Source organism: Kryptolebias marmoratus, linkage group LG16 (genome assembly GCF_001649575.2).
Source record: "Kryptolebias marmoratus isolate JLee-2015 linkage group LG16, ASM164957v2, whole genome shotgun sequence".
Lineage (NCBI taxonomy): Eukaryota > Metazoa > Chordata > Actinopteri > Cyprinodontiformes > Rivulidae > Kryptolebias > Kryptolebias marmoratus.
In genome coordinates this window covers 4,128,122-4,134,121 of record NC_051445.1, presented here as the reverse complement: position 1 = coordinate 4,134,121, position 6,000 = coordinate 4,128,122, and the positions used below count along the sequence as shown (strand labels likewise).

The window sequence follows — 6,000 nt, the reverse complement described above, 5'->3', positions numbered from 1 at the left end:
TTGATAAATAAGAGGGAAAAAAAACATTAAATTTGATTAAAAAGGTTACACTGCACAGCCAAAGCACAAAATACATCCCAATAAGCTTTATATCATAAATAAATATGGATTAAAACATATAAGTTACAATAAAATGACCAGATTAGATTATTGGAATAAAATCACTTCAAGTTGAACTGTCAAAGTAAATCTTTTAATTTTTTTTATTATTGTACTTCTCAATTTTCACCAGTAGATGTCGCCGTTTCTCCATCAGTCTGACTTCTTTCATTTGTATTTGAATGATAGAAAAGAGTCCCTGGGGGACATCTCGCTGTCCTCCCCTCTCTTCTCTCTGTCACACAGCCAGAATAATAAAATGCTGACTTCTCAAAGTGCTGCTGGTGTGCCCGCCTCAGCATAGCAGCCCTGAAGCCCGACACTCCAGGGAGAAAGGAGAGGGAGGAGGAGGAGGAGAGAAAAAAGAGACAACCTGCTCTAAGTGCAGCCTGTGTCCTGCCAGGGGGCTTCAGCCCTGCATTTCTGTGAAGGTAGGTGGAAGTTTCTGCTCCTTCTTCTCTTTTAGAGGATTGAGTTTTGTGGGTGATTGCCACTCTTCCTTTTTCAGTTTGAGGTGCTCTCTTCCCCTCAGCTGTACTTTGTAATTTTGACATTCTGCATTTGTGAAGCCGGGCAAAGATGTTGTTAAACGTCTCCACTGTGTTCCTGAGCAGGTTTGTTGCTAAAGCAGGTTGATTTTAGAAGTTATATGTGTGAGTTTGAGAAAGATTTCCCAAGATGAAACTTCTGTAGCAGCTCTTCTGTCACTCTGAGGGGTCGGACCATCCAGTAGCAGCCCATCACTGTGTGGGTAAATTGTCAGAGAGGATCTGGAGATTTTGTAGTTTGGAAGTTTGCTCATCCTGTCCAGTAAAGACCCATTAGTGCCTGACGTGTGTGTCTCTGCCACCAGATCAGATTGTCCTGTGAGTCTTTTCTAAAAGCTTAAAAACTTTTCTTTCTGGCAAAAAGCTAAGTTGCTCTCAGTGGGTTGAAATGGAAACCTAACACAGTATCAAGTAGCAACCCAAGCTGGAAAGGATTCGCACGACTGAGAGGAGCTGACTTGTGAAGCTAAAATTAAGCTTCGGGTTGATTTGGAATGTTTCACTCGGATGGGAAGACATGGAGAAGATGCCCCTCAGATGGTGGGAAATCTTCAGGTCTGCAGCAGAATGAGGACTTGGCCTTGGGCTTTCAGAAACACTTCTTCTTTTATTGTTTTAAAAACTTGGAGCTAAAACATTAAATTAAAGTTTAGTAAAAGATGAAAGCAGGTAACTTCAACGTTAACTAGAAAACTGAAGCAAACTCAATGAATTTCTATGGGGATTTTTTGTAAATAAAGTTAAAAACAATCAAAATATATAAAATTTATGATACTAAAACACTATTTGTGATTGAGTCAAATGTTTTGATATATAATTTGTTAAAATGCCATGAGTTATGCAAATTTTAGTTGCAAAAAAGCAAACAAAAGAAACCATAAACAGGAAAAAAAGTTGTGTGAATCAGCATTCATATAAAGTACCCAATTAAGACAAGAAGTCAAACACAGAAGCAGTGTATATTTCATTTTGGGACATTTATGGGTGCAGAACCCTTGTCTCTTAAACATCCAAAGCCTCGTAAAAGTCTTTTACTAAGAGCAATGAGTGACTGCAGCTCCTTATCATGCAGTGGAATATAAAACGTTTTTGTTGCAAATATCTCCAAAACTCCGAGACTCCAAGCTATTTTGAACCGCTTTGCCGTAGAGAAGGAGCTCTGCTGAGTTTAAATAACTACAAAACCAGTGGGAAGCGCAGGCAGAGAAATCTCCAAATGCTTGAGCTGCTGTCACCAAAGTTGCACGCATGCTTTTAGAAGATCAACAGATGGCTGAGGATGGAAGGTCTATAATGAGTGCAACCAACACGCCAACTGGGCTCCAGCCTCATCTACTCATATAAAAACTCTGATTTTAGGACTCTTGTTTAAAACTTCTGACATCTGAGCCATGCTGCTCTTTTCACGGTCAATGGTTTTTGAAACAAACAAATCTGACTCTATAGTTTGTTCTCACTGAGCCTCTCTGAGTGTTCAGCAATTAAAAAACACCAGAAACAAAATCCGATCTGACACATTTTCAAGTACGATTTGACCGCCTGATGAAGAAATGACGTGTGGTCAGGCCCAGCTGAGTTCAGAGCTCCCCCGCCTGCGGCAGCTGTAGGTGCACGGGATGGTTGAGATTTTAACTGGAAAATAAACGGTCAGCTGGCAGCGGCAGGTGACGGCCATCACCCGGTTCCACTCCCAGCATGTTTTTGTTTCATACAGAAACTCTACGGGGACTGCTGGGGAAAGATGAGCGTTCATAAACACACAGGCTGCCTCCACTTCACAGGACACAACAAAATCAGTTCAAAGTACCACAAAGTACCACAGTTTATGCCATTTACTACTATTTGAATAAAGTGTTTTGAGTGCTGTACATAATTAAAGGTTCTTTGCTCTCATTTTCACCTCAAATAGCCATGGTTTTAAAAAGTGAAGCTCAAATGCAGGAAACAGACTACAGGCCAAGTTTAGACAAATCTCCTGGTCACCTCCAGTAAAACCAAATGATCTAATAGTTATATTTTCTAACCTGGTAGAAACCTCTCATATCTGGAAAAAGTGACTCATTTCAGAGTTATCTTCCATTTCATCCTTTAAGATGCAACCCCCCCGTCTTCTTATCCTTTAAGTCTCCTCAGTCTTCCTTTCCTCTCAGCTGCGTGATCCACAGTTTGTGTCATTGGCTTTTCACATTAGAGCTTCAGCAGCAGCGATTTAAAACCATCAGCACAGTCAGGAACACGATCAACAAGCTGCTCTGTCAGAGTAAAGACAAGCTCCGACAAGAGTTATATTTACTGAAACTAAAATCAAAGTGTCAGGATTTTTTTTTTTTTTTTGTGGGGGAAATAAATTTATAAGTGTTGAGGAGTTTTAAAAGTTTAAAGTGACATATCTTCTGCTGAATCGGAGTGTGTACACACTTGTATGAGCACAGATTTTGTCATACTGTTAATAAAAAGCATCGTTCAGATCAGTGCTTCCCAAACCTTTTAGTTTGGAAACTATAAACTAAAAGCTGCAGACACTCGTGATCCCAACTATAGTTAAAGATCACAAATAAGCTATTTAACAAAGAACTGTGTCAACCATTGTCATGTTTTATTTTTAATCCATTTATGATGACTGTTTGTATCTTGTTGTAATGTTAAAGCTGAATGTCCTTTAATCAAATTAAAGTTAATTTCATTCCTACAAAGACCCCCACTTGGTGTTTCCTGACCCACAGCAGGGCCTCAACCCTGACTTTTGAAACCACTGGTTTAGATAGTATTTCAGAACTTTAGCATCATGTTTGATTGAGGTCTCTGCCGTTGTTGATAGAGGAAAATAACGTCATAAAAACCTAAGTTATGGAGTGACGGGCAGTCAGCTCTTTACATGCATGCCCTCCTAAACAAAGTCATTTCCAAACAGAGACTCTAAGAACAGGAACTGCTGCAGCTGCATAGTTTTTGTAGACAGAAGAAGATTGATCAGAACAAAAGATCTCATGTATTTTTACTTTGGTTTGCAAACTTTCTGAGCCGTTGTGTAAATGTCACTTTGGTTTTTCAGGTTTTTAAGCTGCAAATCTGACTTATTTCATGAATTTGATCCGTTTACACCATTCAGTTGACACAAACACAAGTACTGTCTGCACAGAGTAGTTCACGATTTCATTATTTTTACTGTTAGTGTTTCCGTTTTTGCGGTGCAACTCTAAAATCTAGTAGAATATTGTGTATTAAGTCTGTAATTTACCTGTGAAAGCTCTACATTTAGGTTATTCTGAATCCAAACACAGTCAGTCACCAACAGTCTGTCAATGATTTGTTTTGAAATGACATGCAGATATAACATAAAGTCAAATTATAACATTATTATAATACATTACTTTACCTTCCATCAGATTTCCAGATACAACGTTTTATCCCACCAAGTTTTAGTTGATCATATTGTTTTCATTCTACAGAAGATTAAGCTGCTCTGTAGTTTATATTTCTTCTTACTAACACATAAATATTCTTTCTTTATATTTTTGTTAGCCTACTGCAAAAACAAAGTTGTTCAGAATCTGGGAGATAAGTCAGGATGAAGAGAAAAACAGAAAATGAAGCATATGGAGTGAAAACAGAGTTCTGAATCTGAAGGTGAAGGAAAACATTTACAACATGTGTAACAAGAAAACTGAGGCTTTAGAGAACTCAGTCTGGATTAGGACACAAAAAGCATCTCTTAAGAAAACTGAAACTAATTGAATCAACATTGATTCTTACATGTTGAACTTGAACAAATTTGCATAAAATAAACAGATAAATGAATAAAATAAAAAACTTATCACATCAATCATACGGCACACCAACCAGTGTGAGTTTGCTCGGATTATATTTTATATTTGCTACTTGAAACATGACACTTTACTGTCAAACTCAGTTAAAAGCTAATATTCCTTTAAAGTATGCAGCTGGACAATTATCTTTTCTAGTTAATAAACAATAAAGAATCTCTGACATGGTGTATAAATATATGTACAGAATTTTTTCACTGTGGAACTTCCTAGTTTGAGGATTTTGCAGCACGAACCTTTGCTCGTTGTTGGTGTGTTTGGGACTTTGTGTGTTTTGGGTGGTTCTACTGTACGAGCGAGTGTCTGTCAATGATAAAAAAGGGATTGCTCTTTCCAGTCGTCTCTTCATTCTGCTATTCTTAGTTGCCATGTGGCGAGTGAAAGGTTTAAAGTTACAAAGACCTCGCTCTAACATTCTCTCTTTTATGTCTTTAACCTGTGTGGGACGTCAGCGTGTGTCTCATCACCTCCCACAGGTTTGAAATCAAAAATGAGGCTTCCATTTGCAGGATGTTTACACAGAATACGCTCTCTTTTGTCCTGCAGATTTGTTATCGGAAATGCATCTATTAATACCTGCATCACATTAGTTAATACTCTGAATAAAGCAGCTGATAAGCTCAGTGGAGATCCTGACTGTTTTTGACAAGGACAGTGACTGACAGAGAGAAGAGCACGAGACGCCCCGTCAAAAAAAAAAAAAAAAAAAGAAGCTGTTTGTAGCTTGCAGTTGCAGATTACAGACACGGCCACAGGCTAAAAGAAACATAACTTTTATTTATTTAGCAGCTTTTTACAGTCTGTATGGTTATTATCTGTGTGTGTTTGTGTGTTTGTCTGTAGCAAATAGCTCATTAACCAGTAGACGGTTTGAATTAAACTTTCAGAAAATAATCATTGGATCAACATCTACACGATTAACTTTAGAAGTCAACCGAATTCAAGATGGCTGCCACAGCTATGCAACCTTAGCAAACGCAAATGGGGCTATTACCCAACCAGTTTTACAAATATTGAGCTAAGATTGGGTGTAGTAGTAGCCGTGAGTCATCCCAAACACATAAACTGAGCACTGACTGATCGAGCAAGATTTGTGTTTTAAACTATCTGTTTGTTAGCAAAATATTTCATGAACCACAAGATAGACTTTATTGAAATTATTTGATGTACATCTGCAACCCATTAACTTTTGGAGTTACCCCAAATCAAAATGGCCGCCACAGCTAATTGACATTAACCAACACATAGATGTCTAAAATTATTTCACTTTTACAGAAATTGAGCTCAGATTTGGCGTGGTAGCAGCTGTGAGTTATTCAAAACATGATTCAACATCTTGTGACATCTCACAGTATCACATGAGATTTCACATAAGGTCATTTATTGACCAAACAGTCGACTCCTTCTCAGCACGAGATTATCTTAGTCTAAAGCTTCTGCACAAACAACATCAGGCAACCTGCATTCCTTCAACAAATGTTAGGTCTTTATTTTAAACAATTTTGATGTTTGACTCATTACACATTTGT

At 38.0% G+C, this 6,000-nt stretch overlaps 1 protein-coding gene across 1 annotated transcript in view; it reads left to right on the top strand.

Moving 5' to 3' along the window:
- The first annotated feature begins 375 nt into the window (after nt 1-375).
- The window catches only part of tmod4 (tropomodulin 4 (muscle)), a 12,514-nt gene continuing 6,889 nt past the window's right edge, over nt 376-6,000 (top strand). The window contains exon 1 of the mRNA XM_017428550.3: nt 376-530. The gene's annotated coding sequence lies outside the window, so the exon portion shown is untranslated. The remainder of the gene's footprint in view (nt 531-6,000) is intronic.